Source organism: Ochotona curzoniae, unplaced genomic scaffold (assembly GCF_017591425.1).
Source record: "Ochotona curzoniae isolate NIBS_2020 unplaced genomic scaffold, NIBS_Ocur_1.0 scaffold_1852, whole genome shotgun sequence".
Lineage (NCBI taxonomy): Eukaryota > Metazoa > Chordata > Mammalia > Lagomorpha > Ochotonidae > Ochotona > Ochotona curzoniae.
Window position 1 is genome coordinate 26,545,889 of NW_024467087.1, and position 17,655 is coordinate 26,563,543.

Sequence of the window (17,655 nt, forward strand, 5' to 3'; positions counted from 1 at the left end):
TGTCTGCCATGACACCATCTTATTTGGGCATCAATTCAAATCCTAGCTGCTCTACTTCTGATCCAGCCCCCTGTTTGTGGCCTGAGAAAGCAGCCGAGAATGACTCAAAGCCTTGAGCCCCTGCCTCCATGAGGGAGACACAAAAGAAAGCGCTTGGCTCCCAGGTTTTGATCAGCCCAGCACTGGCCAATGTGACAATTTCAGGAGGACAGCAGCCCAAGAACTTGGGACATCCTCCACTGTTCTCCCAGGCATAAACAGGGAACTGGATCAGAAATGGAAAACAAAATGGAGTCCATATGAGAAGTTGGCGCTATAGTCAGAATCCTGGCTTACTATTCCACAGCACTAGTCTCTATTAGGTCACATTTTACATTTAGATACCCTAAGGCTTAGGAAGGTTAATTCACATGTTCAGTGTTACATGTCTAGTAATTGCAGAATTAGGACTGGGTCAATAGATCCCAAGAATTTTATCCACTTAGGCAGGGTTGAGTAGAAAAATGGTGGAAACTGCAAAACAGTGAATAAAATAAGTCATTTACACTTTACTTTGGTAAGCACTGTGTACGTGTTTGACTTACATGTATCTTTCTATACTGTTTTCCTCAAGCTGGTTTAAGTGGGCTGACTTTTCTGAAATGGGTGGTAATTTAATTCACTTAGCAATCATTAAAGGACATGGACTGTGTTAAAAGCTGGATGTAGAATGGTGAGCAAAATCCAAATGCTCCTTGTACACATGATAAGAAAAAAAAAAAACAGCAGAAAGATAAGAATAAAATAGAGAAGGCTAAGGCCAGCGCAACGACGTAGCAAGACTCTGCCTGTGAGTCTGGCATCCCAAATGGGCACTGGTTCCAATCCCATCTACTCTACTTCCAATCCAGCTCCCTGCATATGACCTGAAGCTCCTGGCTCCCAGCATTGGACTAACCCAATTCCAGTCATTGGAATCATTTGGAGAGTGAACTAATGCATGAAAAATTCTCTTTCTCTCTCTGTCTCTCTCTCTCTCTGTCTCTCTCTCTCTCTCTCTCTCTTTCTCTCTGTGTTTCCTTTTCTGTAACTCTACATTTCCAATAAAAAATAAATATTTTTTAAGATTTAATTTTTAAAAATTTATTGGAAAGTCAGATATACAGAGAGGAGGAGAGACAGAGAGGAAGATCTTCCATCCGCTGATCCACTCCCCAAGTGGCTACAACAACCAGAACTGAGCCAATCTGAAGCCAGGAACCAGGAGCTTTTTCCTGGTCTGCCACTTGGGTGCAGGGTTCCAAGGCTTTGGGCCATCCTCCACTGCTTTCCCAGGCCACAAGCAGGGAGCTAGTGGAGCTGCCGGTTTAAGAACCGGAGCCCATATGTGATCCCAGTGTTTGCAAGGCGAGGACTTCAGCCACTAGGCCACCACAGGGCCAAAAAGAAATCTTAATTTAAAAGAAAGTGATGAAAGGAGGAGTAGAAGCACAACTTGGTTCTATCTGTTAAATGGGAGAAGAGATTATAGAAGTGGTTTGCATAAAAAGGGATGAGAAAACTGGCTTAGAGCCGGAGTGATCCTCACCTCACAAGATAGGTATAAATTTCCTGGACAGAGCAATCAGTTGGATTTCTCCCAAGGCATCCACCACTGTGATATCAATAAATCTTCATAAAGCTACTCCTCACAAAACGTCTTTGGAGGAAACACAGAAAATATTAGGGTCTTGGATCATATTGAGGAGAAAAAAACTTTAAAATGCATGATTTCCATCCCTGTGTTTTCAATTGGAATATTGAAATTATAACTGGGCCTGGCACAATAGCCTAATGGCTAAAGTCCTCATCTTGCACGCGCCAGGATCCCATGTGGGCACCGGTTCTAATCCCGGCACCCCTCCTTCCCATCCAATTCCCAGCTTGTGGCCTGGGAAAGCAGTCAAGGATGGCCCAAAGGTTTGGGACCCTGCACCCACGTGGGAGACCTGGAAGAAGTTTCTGGCTCCTGGGTTTGAATCAGTGCAACCCTGGCTGTTGCGCTCACTTGAGGAGTGAAACAGCAGACAGAAGATCTTCCTTTCTGTCTCTCCTCCTCCTCTCTGTATATCTGACTTAGCAATAAAAATAAATAAATATTAAAAAATAAGTTATAAGCAACTGATGCTATTTTCATGATTTAATTACTGTCTAGTAACTTAAGTTAGATGGTTAAGATGGCAGAGAGCAATTACTGAAACATTTTAGATATGCTACACTATAAATTATGCCTATAAAATGTTGAAGAAAAAAGCTAGGTGGCAGGAACCTAGACTAATTCATATTATATTAATGCAAAATGCAAATAGAATTCCAAATGGGTTATTACAATATGACTTTTCAATAATCTTGCATTTTTTGCTCAAAATTTATAAATGCCTCATGAAATATGGATGTAACTTTTTATATTTGCAAAATGTATATGTAACTATATTTTAAGTGTTTAAGTTTTTATATATTTTATATATATCCTGCAACAAATTGTTCACTTCATTTTTACCAAGTCCTTCCTTCAGTCGAGTTCCTTTTCTAACAGCTCTATAGATGGGAAATGATCTGACCTTCTGTGATACTTTTATTTTTACCACATATTTTCATTTGTGTATTTTCTTTACCTTTCCTCTCTCCCATACTAAATCATAAACTCTACCTGAGTCGTAGTATTTTATCCTCCACATAACAGGTGCTCAAATAAGACTTGTTGGTTCATTTACTCTTTCAACAAATACTTATTGAGGACCTGCTATATGCCAGGCATGAAGGAAAACATGTATTTGTTTTGTCAATTTTTATAAATATTAGATCCTAATTTTAAATTTAATAATCTTAGAGAAAATTTCTACTTTGCATTTATTAAAACTACTCCATAAACTAATTTTCCATCTCTAGTCTATTGAGATATTTCACTAAATGCACTTTTAAAATTTTTATCCCAATGAGTGTTTTTTTAATTCATGTTTAGACTAGGTTTCTTAACAAGTGCTTCCACAGTTGATTTTGCTATGAAGTGTCTAAAGTCAGCTTTTGTCTTCTGATACAAACAAGAGAATACCAAAGCCTGAATAAATAAATAATTATTTAACTACAAGAAATATGATCACAATTGTAACAAGCAAATTTTATATTTGCAATTTTATGTAAAGGATCACATGATTCCAAACAAAATTCATTCTAATTGCTTTTCATATTGAAAATAATGGATATAGTATCTATAAATGTTGAAGTAATAAGTTCTAACTTTAAAGTTTAAATGGCAAAAAAAAAATGAAAAATGTTATACAATTAAGTTAAAGAAATACTTAGTTGATCCTAAAATTACCTCTTTGACAATTGTCATTACAAGGGAAACTGATACTATGGACAAATCAATGATATGATATCAAAGAAAGAGCAGCTGATATGTCATGAAAAGAAATTTCACTACATGATAAAAAGTTATGTTCTTACAAATGTTTTCTATAGTTCTATTAAAAGAAATTTTCTAACTGCTCTGAAAGGATCGTCCACATGATCTGATCATCATGTAGAAGAAACTGATCATCTACATGAAATCATAATAAACTTTATCAAATTAAAGCTGGTATAAAATCTATTATTAAAATAGAAGCAATATGCAAATTCAAATATAATTTTTGAATCTGGGCATTTGAACTTGGGATGTGGATTCAATCTCTATTGTGCTCACACTGCATGCTGTGGCTACTGAACAAAAATATACACAGCCCAAGCAATGAGTACATTTAAGTGCCAAGTCTAACTGTGATTTAGGGTTCCAAGCATGACATCATTTGGCCTATTTTAAATGCTAACTAAATTTGAAATGATTAATTGAACTTTAACGTCAGAATCTTAACCAGAATATTACAGAATCTTAGAGTGGGAAGATTATTGCACTGTGCAATCCCTTGTCTTGTAGAAATACCCTCTACTCTCCTCCAAACTATACCAGACAGATGAATATCAAATTAATTCTGAAGATATCTCAGAACAACCTGAGATAGTTTATCAGAAATGATTACTCTAATAAGGCATGTCTTTATTTATTATATTTAAATTAAATCCCTTGCTCTGAAGACTAAAGCAGAAATAGTGACATGGAAAAATATTGGAAGTGGGACAAAGAAAACATGAATTATGCCTGGCAAATACAACTTTAGATAAAGTGTTAAATCCTCTGTCTCAATATTCATGCAGGTAAAACAAAGATAATACATTTACATATTCAATATGTTAAATATTGACAGTATTTATATAGGAAAAATTGCTCCAAAGAAACACAAAAATAAGCGAACATAACAGATTCTTACCTCCAGTGCTGTTAACAGTTCAACCTTTATCATCAGGCCTCATTTGTAATCCTTTCACTGTCTTTGAAACGCCTGTGAAAATCTAAGAGTATCTTCCTAACTGTTCAGTTCTATAGCACTGAACTTAAACTGAGGCGTAATAGGGCATCTTGGTGAGGTCTATTTATACTGCCATAATTATTTCAATATGCAAGCAAGCTGGCTGTTTGGGATACAACTGTATATAAGACAAAAGAGTTTCTGGCTGTGGTGAAATTTATAAGAGAGTGGAAGGGAAAAGGTTAACAAGGAAATGAATACATAAACTAGATAATTTTATCAAGCAATAATGCCAAGAAGATTAAGATAGAGACGATAAACATGAAAGAAAATGGTAAGTAATTAGAGTGGCATAGTCAGCCTAAAACTCTTTGAGGTGGCCGCATATGACGTGAGATTTGAGGAATGAAGTGATCTAGACAGTTGATCTGGAAGAAGTGTTCCAGAGAGAACACCAAGTGCAAAAGACTTTCAGTGGGTGTAAACCACTGTGGCTGGGAAACGGCTAGTGAGTAGCATAAGATGAGGTTAGAGAGAAAAGTGTGGAACATATCATTAAGATGTTGCGTATCATGATAAGGAGTTGAAATAAAAAGGCATTGAAATTTTAAGGATGAAGTTATGTATTAAATTAAAAAAAAAAAGAGAATGCTGGACTCTGCCATTGTCCATATCGCAATGTTGAGATACACTTAAATGGCAGAATGATGGACCTATGACTGCTTATGAAGCACTAGACTATTGTAATCTAGGGGAAATCAGGGGGTGAGGTAGGGAGGGAATATTGGAAAGGAGAAGGGAAAACCCAGAGCCTATGGAATTGTACCACAAAATAAACAATAAAATTGAAAAGAGTGAACCAAAAAGGAGCATTCAGAATGTACTGGGGGATTTCTGAATTTCTTATTACATCCAACTGACTGTCACTGGGGTCCTTTTTACTCTCTAAATGAATTGAATATTAGGTTTTTCCTTTTATCTTTGTTCATCAGCATTAATTAGCTGTTTATTATGGTACTTTGCGGTAGAGTAATGACTGGCACCGAATTTGGTCAAATTAGAGATTCATTCCCACCATTCGTGCTCATTCTACAGATCTGCCAAAACAGACTGACATGTCAAGATCGGTGCTTTCTCCAACTCAGAGGGAGTCATGCCAAATCACACAGCTACTCTGAGTATGGGTAAAACCACATTTCTTACTCTTCACTTGCCATTCAATCAGGAAGTGACTAAATGGTGAATTTACACAGAGAAGTTTTCTTTCAAGCCAAAGAGAACAGCACTGAGGATTGTCTCTGCGAGCATGAACAGTTCTTAGGTACTTGCAGCTAAAATAATTGCTGACGTTTCCACACTTGAAGAAATAAAACATTCTTGCTAAGGACAATGCATTTGCAGTGGAATAAACATGAACTACTTCTCTGAACTAAAAGAATATCTGCTGCATCACATGGTATGAGGAAATACCAAAACAAACAAATTATCAAGAAAAAAACACAAAAAATAAAACTTACCATTTGTATTGTTGGCCAAGAGAAAATGTGAAAAAAAAAAACGTGCTCCTAATGATATAATAATGCCTGTACAGTATTGAAATAGTATTGTAGAAATCTGAATTTAGTAAGTCAGAATGTAATGTCTTACCAATTGCTTACAACATTTATTAGACACTATGGATTTAGGTTTATAATTGATAAGGTGGATAATACTTGTGTGATGTGAAATGACTGCGATGGAGAAGGACAATGTAATGCTTGCATCTGAAATTGGCATGCTACTATTCTCTTGAAGACAGAATCAGCTAATGTTAAAGTATCTGCAAGTGGTATACAGTAGGCAATTAATAAATTTATCACTTACCTATACTTCCCTGTACATGGTAATTTCTGTGTCCCAATGAGGTAAAGGAAAAAAATTAAAGCCTCACTATCTTAAAGTGTGTTGAAGACCAGAATTCCAAAGCTTGCCTGAGAATTACCATAGCATTTGTGTTCCTGAATATATATATGAGAAAAGTACTTAAATACTACAGCTAGCACAGACTAAGCAATAGCAGCAACAACTTGTTACCTTTTCTGTATTTAAAAGGAAAACGGAAAATTCTAGAAGACTGTAGTTCTGTGGTGATAGGGTTCAGGAAATGATATTCCAAAATATGGCACGTTGGAATTTGAGACAATAGAGAAGCAGAGAGGTCATTCTCATCTTCTTCTCAATCTCCCTTGAAGCAGGTCATAAGACATTCATTCAGGGGCCTGGCACGGTAGCCTAGCAGCTAAGGTCCTTGTCTTACATGCACCAGGATCCCATATGGGAACTGGCTTGTGTCCAGGCGGCCCCGGTTCCCATCCAGTTCCCTTCCTGTGGCTGGGGAAAGCAGTGCACCCACGTGGGAGACCTAGAGAAGACTCCTGGCTCTTGGCTTCTGATCAGCTCAGCTGTGCCTGTTGCGGCCCCTTGGGCAGTGAATCAGCAGGTGGAAGACCAATAAAAATAAATAAAGCTTAAAAAGAAAAGAAAAGAAAAGAAAAGAAAAGAAAAGAAAAGAAAAGAAAAGAAAAGAAAAGAAAAGAAAAGAAAAGAAAAGAAAAGAAAAGAAAAGAAAAGAAAAGAAAAATGGCACTCATTCAGGAGTGCAGAGGAAAGAAACATACTGAGGGTAGAAAGGCAGTGAAGAATCTGGGCAAACAGCCCTTGCCAAGTCCTTCACAGCTTAGTGTCTTAAGATTACACTTTTTTAAAAAACCCAATCATACTACTCCAATCTATCCACTTCTCCATCAGACCTAGCATAAAAATACACAAATGCAGTTCTTCCTGTTCTCACTCTGGCACAGCCATGCTGTTACACACATTCTAGGGAGTGGGCCAGCAAATGAAATATGTATATCCTCTTTCTCTCTCTCTCTCTCTCTCTCTCTCTCTCTCTCTCTCTCTCCCCCCCCCCCTTTCTGCCTTTCAAATTAAAAAAGAATATTATGGAAAATGAAATACTGTTCAATCTTTAATTCATTTGTGAGAATGTGGGTGAACCTAGAAAATGTTATACCAAATACCTTTTAAATACAGAGGGATCCCAAGATTACATAGAATGTCAGAATAGTATACATACCTTAGAAAACTCAAACTCCTGGGTAAAAAGAAAAATGTGTAAAGGAAAACTGACTTGAATTTCTAAAGCAATTTAGAATACATAGATTAGGGAAAACATAAAATAATTAAGATTTACTATAATTCTGTAAGACAGAAATTTGAACCTAAACTTGGACAGTTTTACCTTTCATTAGCAAATCTCTAATGCACACTAAAAATAAAATATTGAAACATATGGTCAAATCAAGATGCTTCTACGAATATCACAAAAAAAAATCTAAATATACTTAAACGGTTTTAGTAACCCTGGGGAGCAGTAGATGATATGTAAACATCATGGGGGCCCTCATAACCTACATGGGACACTCAGACTGAGCACGTCAGCCCTGACTGATGCAGGCATTTGGGAAGCGAACCCATGGATGGAAAAGCTCTGCTTCTCTGCTTTTGAAACTTAAAAGAAACGTCTTGTAAAAATAAAGAATAAAATATACATAAGCAAATATCTCATTTACTAATCTGAACGGCACCTGTTTATGTTACACATAAAGTACTGACAAATGCTCCTGCAATAGTTCCAAATTTGTAAGAATTTTAATATAGTATCACATAACGTTCATTACAACTCAAAGCTATATTAATTATTACTCAAAGTTATAACTTATAGCAATTCCTTTCTCTTTGCTTGTATTTCTTCTTTTTCTTTTTCTTTTTTCCTGTAAGGTATAATACTGACTAAGCTATGAGACACACACTTGATGTTTTGGAAATTAATACAGTGCATTTTATCACTGCCTGAATGATAACCACATGCTTACAGGATGGCACAGCATCCATTCTCAGTAATCTTTTCAAGTTATCATGTCTTGGGAGATATTATCATACTATCAAGTTCTTGAGAGAAATTTGAACTTTCATGAGGAAAAATGTAAGCACTGAAGGAAAATGAACTTTGCCCTTGCTCCTGCTCTGTGGATGACCACTCCCACGTAGGCAAGTCTGGAAAAGAGTGGTTTTTTTTTTTTTTCTTCAAAGCTAATCAAATCTGAAGAGAAAACCCTCAAAATTTCACAGAATAGTTCTCCAATTTTAAAAGAGAATATACCACATTAGAAGAGCTTTCAAGAGAATACAGTTGTCTCAATTTCCTGCTCTTAAATAGAAAGACTAAGTGACAGCAACAAACCATGAAAATATCTATTTGTGAATTTTGTGTGCCAATGAAGCTCAGTGGTATCTGTTTATGAAGAAACCCACAACTAATTGTGTTTTAAGAAACAAGATAATCAGAGAACACAATAAAATAAAAGATGATGTAATGCCAACACATAAGAAGGAAGGCTACTTTTGCAAAGGGTTTGTTCAGGAACACAGATGGTAAACTGCTTCATCCGAATGCAAACAGTATTTTCTCTGTGAGTCACTTAGCATACAGCCTGGTACTTTAAGTGTTCAAGAGAAGTTTGTGTGGTCACATTGGATGTCAAATTCAACATGAATTTTACTAATCTTTAAAACTTGTATATTCTGTTACCCAAACTGTCATAGGTAAACATTTCTTATCAAGCTTTACTGTGGAATGTCATAGCTTGAACCACTTAATAACACACATTCTGTGTGCTATGAGATTTGAGTCTGATACGATTAAAATAAGGCTAAAATTCTGCCTGTGTTATTGCCAATGATAAGATGTAATTGGTAAGTCTTTCATGTTCTGTTTCCTTGTGTCTTTCTTGCTAGTCAATATTCCACATCCTATATAACAACACTCCTTTTGGGGTCGGTATCACGGCATGTACATTAAGTCAGGTGATGCTGGCATCCTATTTATGTGCCAGTTTGACTCCAGGTTGCTCCGCTTCTGATCGAGTTCCCTTGCTAATGGGTCTGGGAAAGCAGCAGAAGATGGCCCAAAACCTTGACACTTGCACTCTTGTGGAAAACCTGGAAGAAGCTCCAGGCCCCTGACCTGGGACTAGTGCGGCTCCAGCCATTGTGGACGTTTGGGGAATTAACTAGTAGGTGGATAAACTCTCTGTAAATCTGCCTTTCAAACAAAAGAAAATAAATCTTAAAAAAGAATCTTCCATTAGTTATTCCTACTCAAGTAATCAGTCATTTCTAATGACATACTGTGCTTTTTCATTTAAAGTGTGTGTAAAACATATTTAAGCATAGTAATATAACCTAATTTCATTTTTTAAGGCTCAGAAGTATATTATCAACAGTCAGTACAAGATAAAACTACATAAATTTTTGAGATGATTATCATTAAGGATAAATTAGATGGAAATTATTTTGCATGTATTAAATATTATAGAAGTATATATTGAACAGAAGAATGATAATTTTATATTTCATTTTTCATTATGATGCAGCTTATTTTATAATTACTACTATTTCACCGGTAATACCACAATACCTGGAAATATCAATTTTGAGAGTTATAGATTTCTACAAAATAATCCCATTTCCTGATTTTCTGGTTTTAGCCTAATCTATAATACACTTCAAACTCTAGAATGTAAAACATGGCAAGTACATATTACAGTTATTTCATTCAGTTACACTTGTACAAAATTTCCAGGTAGCATTACAGAAGGTTTAATATAAATAGACAATCTTATTTTTTATTGTGTATTTTTGTCTTTAAGGTACATACATATTCTATCATCACATATTAAAGTTATGCTGTTTGGAAGAAACGACATGGAAAAAATTATTTTGCAATTCAAAAATCCTCAAATTTCAAGCCATCACTTGAAAATTAAACTCACTGCATGAGTTTACATGCGACAGGTTCACTCTTCTGAAGAGAGTCCTCAATGCACCATTTACAACCGTCTGCTTAATCTTCCATCCAACGAAATCAATCACGGTGACAGTTGCCACTATGGCCTCCTCCCTGTATTTTTTGAGCATGGAGGAGGACAAGTGAGCACCTGCCTCCTAGATTTTAGATTGGAAACATTACCCAAACACATTAGGATTCTTTCTACTACTCTACAGCGAGCAACCCACTGGAAAAGATTCATCACTCCCTAATGCACATGTCCACAGCATGATCACAGTATTTTCCTTGAAATATTAAATTCCTTGAAGAAAATGTAAATGGAATTTCACATCATTTACAATGCAGCCTCAATAAATGACATTCATATTTTTTTAAACAATGTGTTAGCACATAAAGAATTATTTTTTGTAAAATCAATTACTTTTTGTAACAAGGAAAGGTTTTTTTCCTTTTCATAGTAGCATATTGTAGCAAGTAAAATATTTGCTTATGGAATTACTTTATCTAAAGAAAAACTAACGAAAATATAGATTACTAAAGATATTTATTTTCCATGTAGAATATTATTGCTATATCTGACAAAGATGGTATCACATAGTCAAAGACATAATATAAATAATGAATCTAAAAAGTTTGGTGTTATGCAGGGATTCCATATATAAACGTATTTGATCTGTTTCCAAAACTAAAGGCTTTGCTAACGTAACATTTCCTGCCTTTCCATTAAAAGACGGCTCTGATAGATGTCAGTTAAAGCTGAAAGACCTCGTCTTTAAAATACCGATTTCTATGCTGTATGAATTCTCAGGTTATTTTGTTGTTCCTTCCAAGCTTTGTATCAACTTCATTGTTTGAAATATTAATAGGTTCACATAAGCTCATTTGAGAGAACACCTCATTTCTGAGCTTTGTTTGGAAAACACAGTGAAGCATTCTGTTTAATCAGTAGCATTGCTTTCTATGTTAACAGGGCAAAGTTGTTTCTTAACTTGGTTGTAGGGCCCAATCAGTTGCCCTGGAACATGATGGGTACAGTCCTTATTGCTCTATTTCTGTCCCAGAAACATTTCCTATCTCATCAGAGAGAAAGGGAATTGCTACCATTCTGATGGTCTCAATGCAGCTTTCATTTTTGTCCAGAGGCTTACTGTCCCCCAACCAATCTTGACTTTTTTTTAATTGTGAAAAATGAAGCCTGGACAGGGCCCTTTCAAAAATAAGTTTGCCTCATTCATTATCTGTTTCTCAGGTTTTCTTAGACTGGTTACCCACTGCAATGTGTGATGTGAGCTAGCATCTGAGTTTCCCTTCCTACACCTGACCCTCTGCTATGGCTCCATAAAGTATCATCACTCTCTAGAAATTCGGGGATGAGGTAAAGAATTTGAATCATGTTCTTATTTCACAAGGACAATTATTAAACACACACATGGACACACAATGAATACAAATGTATTCTGTTTGGTTCCAGATCTTGAAATAATTGAACTCATTTTTAAAATTAATCATCTACTTACAAATTCGGCCATTATTTTACACAATTGTTTGGTCAGAGATTGCTGCAGCTTAATATTTAATCACATTGTTAAGTGATGCCATATGATTTTTACTTTTCCTGTTCTTATTTCTCCCTTTGTAGCTAGAAAATTTTAAAGTTGTACAAGCTTTCCAATTTGAGGGGATATAATAGTCTAAAATGATTGGCAGAACAAAACATATTTATATTTCCCGTGCCGTATGTTTAAAATTCAGATTTTCGCCCATTTCCTAACAAATGTATTTCTAACTCCAATCAGTAAGTTTTCAGATGTTCCTATTTCTAATTTAATGCTTAGTTGCCTTAATACTGTTGCGGATTTAAAATTCAAGAGTGTATCTTTCCTAGAAGATGTGCCATGGATTTAAGATTTTCAGTAGGAGTACATAGAAAGCCAATAAAAATTTGTTAAGACATGCACTTCATTTTTATTAGTGAAAGATACAAGAGTATTTTCCAATAAGCACTTGTTTCCTTGCCTAACTTCACCAGAAGTAAGGGGAAATGTCTTGTGGCAATGTTGAGAAAAGCTCTGTTTATAAAAATAAAATACGGACAAAATAAATGCCTCAGCTTTAAATTTCACTTATCTTCTTTCCTTATAGCATCCATTTATATTATTGTCCCTACTTCTTATTTCCAGTTTTATGATTCTTCATAAAATATAAATTTTCTGTTTCATCTCCTATTTTTAGCATCATGACTACCAATACCAAACATTAGTCAAAGATAAGCTTCCATTGGATTAATATATACCTGGCCACTTCCACCAAGAAAAGGCTATCTCTGTTTTTTCTGGGAAGGGAAAAAAGTAAAAAATCTAACTATCAATTAAGCATTGTTTCCATTTGATCTTGTGCTTCACATCTACTGTATTAAGAGGATATCCATTTATTTATGAATATACATATGACTATTTTTATCATATCACAGTTTTGAAGTTCATAAGAAATATTAGACAATCAAAGCTGTTTCTCCTGCTCCTCAGATTGCTGTTAGGCTATCTCTACCTCCAACTTCTCCAGTTAATGTAGGGGAGCATCCATGAGCATAATCAAGCATGATGTATAATCCATTCTGATGGTTTAGGGCCACTTTCTCCACTCCCTGCAATTGGAAAACCTGTCAAGGGAAGTGGGCCTGCAGCCTTGAACCAGCTGGACTTTCAGAAGAACTCTTAGCTTCTCTGAGTTGGTAGAGTTCCTTGCTGTTCCATTGCTATTATTCCACTCCAGAGAACATAATCACTCCGGTTAGGTGATTTTCACTGGGAACAAGAGTAATATTGCCTAGCATATGGGGAGCGAGCTTCAGTTAGGAGAAGGGACAAAGAAGACCAGTGTATGGCTTTCATGCTTCCCAACTGAATTTGTCATAGCCTGCTATCACTTTCAGAAAACACGTAGCCACAGCCTCTCCTGGAAGAGTCCTCTATCATTCTGGGATAATGAAAATATGGTCCTAATCCAGCTAAAGGGCATTTGGCAATGAAAATTACAATTAAATGTAATGCAGAAAGTATGTACTGGTTTGGGGTCGCTTACCTGTAAGACATGTTCTTTGACAGAGAAGCACATGATTCTCAAAGGCTATTATTAGTCTGGCACCGTAAATACTGTTGATAGAAGTGACTGCTTTTCAGTGGGAAAGGAACTTCAAGAATCAGGATGAAAGGTCAGTCAAGATATCTGAGTCTTTGTTACTTTTTCTAGTATACCTACTTGATGCTCCATCATTTCCACTGTTGATTGACCAACAGTGAAATATCTTCAATTCTATCACCACAACTGTGTCATGTGACCTCATGCCTGCATGCCCTTCAGTAGGGAGCAAACCTAGTAAACTATCCATAATCCCTGTAGTTCACGTCCATTTAGCTCTTTGAATTTCCACTGTTGTTGTTGGCAGATCCACGAATTTGGACTTTTAATATGAAACAATAATGGATTATTTTGCAACGATTTCATGGGTATTTCATATGTCATTAGTAGACTTTGTATGTTCCTCTGGGTAAAGGACATTCGGACTGCTTTATCAGTCAGCGGGTAGGGATTAAGTTACGGGGCTTCATAAGAACAAGCATGCCACTTAGCATGGTAACTGGGATAGTTCATTCAGTCAGAGAATTTAATAATAATAATAATGTACTAGCTAAAAACTAAATATCCTCTTTGCTTAGCCTAATAGCTGGCTTGCTTAATATGTGCTAAATCAGAATTACTCCTAAATTATTAATCACAGAAAAAGCATGGATATGTTGTAAAATTCGAATACTGGATTCTTATATACAGGTGTAATTTCTTTAAATGTTTGAACATTTTCATAAAACATTCGGTTATTATCTCACTTTGTAAAGCTGTAAGGTTATATCAAAGTTAAAAGTTCTGTTGTTCCAGTTTTAATCACTCCAGTCTCGAAAATACGATTGAGAGTGGGAAAGTGGGCATTATCTTTAATTCCTTCCTGATGGTAAAATCTGAAATCAGAGTGCTTTCTGTGTGGAGTAGGTAAGGAGGGATGCTTTTAGGAAACACAGGTAAAGAAGCCCAAATTCAAAGCTGAAAATACATTTAAAATTTAAACATCTTATTCAAAACAGCATATGTAAAGAAATACATTATGGTTTATAATTTATTTAAGGATAAATGATAGAGAATTAATAAAGAAAACAGTCTATGATAAATTCATATGCAACTAACGAGTATAATAAGGGTAGCAATTACCTACCTTTGCACTCTATGAATATATGTTTCCATTTATGCATCTAGATAATTAATGTACTTGAACATATGTCATCTTAATGAAATAGAGATTTATATTTGCTTACTTTTATAAGGAATAAGCAAATAATATTCTGTGAATGCAATTTCCATTGCCTCAAAATAATAGATGTTTTTATGTTCAAATATGTAAAGAAGCTCAGACGTTCTAGAAAGAACAATCCGTAGACTCAATTTATTATATTGCTAAATGAGAACATTAATGATAAAAATACCCTGCAGCAGAATGAATTTTAAGCACTTGAACAATGGCAGCTAGACCAGCTGTTCCAGACAGAAATTTGCTATCCTGACATTAACAAAGGACAAGCAGGCACTACAGATTCATCAAGCTGGCAAAAGGGTAAAAACAGAAAGGAAAAAGTATTTCTCAGATAAATTGCTTTCTCTGTTAAATACTGCATTATATATTAAATGCCACTTCCTTTAACTATAAGCAGATGTTTGTATCAAAGAGAATTCTTTGTCTTTATCCTGAAAATTTTTATGAGAAATTTTAAATAATCATACTTTGCTATTCTTCACATTTCAAATAAAATTAAAGCATACCAGCAGAATAAAGAAGGCAAAAATAATTACAAGGGAAACAAAATAGCTAAGTTGCCCTTAGGAAAAATGCTGAGAAAAAGACATTATGTTGACAGATTCTTGCCTACCCACATGGACCTCTAAGACAAATCTCAAAACTATATTATTTTAAGAAATTAAGTTAGAAAAATCTTCTGAAAAGATTGCCTTCTCTCTTCTTGGTATCAGTGGGAAATTTCTGTGTATGGGTTAGGGCTGGAGGTGAGAAGCATATTCAAATGGCATTTATTTTATACTAAAATAATAAAAGAAAAAATAAAATCCTGCGTCATTATGACAGACTCATTCCCAAGATTAATAAGCCATATGTGCACTCTACTTTGCATATTTTCAAGAAACCTTATATCTAGTTTCATTTCTCTTGCAGGCAAATCTATGGCACTTGAAAATAAGGAGGTTTATATAAAGGCACATGGCCTAGCTCCTACTTCCATTTCATATCACCCAAAATCTGGTATACAATTCCTTTTATTCTTTTACCCAGTGGTATTAACAAACTTAAGAGTTAAAAAAAGAATTATTTTTAAATTATATACTGAAATGCTGCATAGAAGATTATTATAGTTTAACCTTTCAGTTGTCAAGAAAAATGTGTCTTTTCTGAGATTTTACACATCAATCAATACACACTTGCTTAGAGATATTTTTACTGATAGATTTCATCTAAATTGTCTGCAAGTCTTGATTATAGTAAATGCAACTCCTGTACATTTCTTAATGTATGTAGCTATAACCCGGATTTAGATCTATGAGCCCACATCCTTTCTAACTTGGACCCATATAAGGAAGGCAAGTTTATTATCCATGATATTAATGCAAGAAAAGTACTAGGCTTCTTCCAAAATAATTATTTTAATTTGAACTACTTATCATGCGTTCATCTTTTGTAAATTAATCTCTTCTAGATGCTTGGTGCTTTTTTTTCTATAATTTATTTACTATGTAAAACTGCTTTATTCTATATGATACCAAAACTGTGACATTCCACTTTCTAGGACTTTCCTCTTCAGCTTTAAAAGCTGGTAACTTCAACAATGAAACAAGAAGGAGAGGGAAAAATGGAAACAGAAAAGAGGAAAGGGGTGGGGAAAGGGAGGAAGAGGCAGAAAGAAGGAAGAAAGGAAGAAATACCTCTATCAGTATTACTACAGGAATAGTTTTATCAAATTTTGTCTTATGCTTTTGTCAAATCAATGGAGAAGAATGTTAGGCTATTACAGGTTTGATGATAACTTGAAGATTTACTGCACATTGGTGAAACAGTGAATTTTTCATCAATAATAGTTTATAGCCATTGCCTATATTCTTATTAAACCAGGGTCTTTTGCATTTTATTTGGTAAACTTTTTTCTGGATAAAGTATTAGCTATTTTTCTGGTAAAGTAAATTTAAATATTTTTATCTCAAAAACTAAAAAAAAAAAGGAGTGAGAGGAAGAGGGCATAGGGAAGGAAAGAAGAAATATCATTATTAACTGGTACTTTTAAAAAAGTTGCTGACTGAATTCATAACTCATGACTTTCCTAGCAACTATTTATTAAGTTCTTACTTATGCAAGGCTCTAAGGATTGGGTTGCAATAAATACAAGTATTTCACCAATTAATTCAGAGGATTGCAAAATAAAAAAGTACAAAAAAGTATGAAATCCATAATTGCCCAGCTTTGCGATAGAGGGAGAGATTAGCAAAGACCTGAGTTTTCAGAAATATTATTGAGAAGGGTCAGGAATGAGCCTTAAATGTAGCATAAACCTGTAAGAAAAAAAAATTGGAAATGGGATTCTATCAGCACCTGAGCTAATGTTAATGTTTGTATATAGGGAAGACATTGGAGAAGCCTAGTCTATCAGGAAACCTATAGAAATATGGGCTGAATAAAACACAGGAGAGACAACAGCTTCAAGATAATTGTTTTCATCACATCATAAGGAGAAAACCACTCATCTCTTTGTCCTATTAACACTTAATGGGCAATTTGTCAAGAAATTTAAACAGTTTTGTCTTGTCATGTAATCACCATGACAATCTGATCATTCCTGTAACGTCAATTGTATTTCATAGACTAGGACAGGAGTTTAAGAAGGGTAAACATAAATTGTTCAGAGCTTCACAGTTTGTCACGACGATGATAATAACGATATAGTGAGAAAAGCGTTTATTGAGTACCTGCTAGTAGCATGGCGTGCACTTAGTCACTTTTATTGGGTAATAGCTGTCACTGAGGTCGTCTGTCAATGCACCCCCTCATTTTTTTCTAGGCAGGGTCACAGGACCCCGCAGACATGTACCCACCTGCATGCAGGAGTAGCCCACAGTGTGACTCTCCCAGCTTTTGGAGGGATTTGCTTTTGCACTGCTCGATGCCCAGTTGGTCAGGGAGAAGCCCAGTGGGTCACTTGCCAGTGCTATAGATGCTATGCGCTAGGCAGAGGAACATGCTTGAAGGAGAGGGTGAGTAGGAGACAAAAAACATCTCAGAATCCACTGCTTCATTCA

At 35.3% G+C, this 17,655-nt stretch overlaps 1 protein-coding gene and 1 non-coding gene across 3 annotated transcripts in view; both read right to left on the reverse strand.

Annotated features, from left to right (window-relative positions):
* The window catches only part of HTR2C (5-hydroxytryptamine receptor 2C), a 195,531-nt gene that overhangs the window by 139,409 nt on the left and 38,467 nt on the right, over nucleotides 1-17,655 (reverse strand). For both annotated transcript variants that reach the window (XM_040999740.1, XM_040999741.1), the window contains exon 3: nucleotides 8,594-8,599. The gene's annotated coding sequence lies outside the window, so the exon portion shown is untranslated. The remainder of the gene's footprint in view (nucleotides 1-8,593; nucleotides 8,600-17,655) is intronic.
* Nucleotides 17,440-17,567, reverse strand: LOC121169588. The gene has a single exon (XR_005885884.1). It is a non-coding gene; the product is annotated as a small nucleolar RNA SNORA35 (small nucleolar RNA).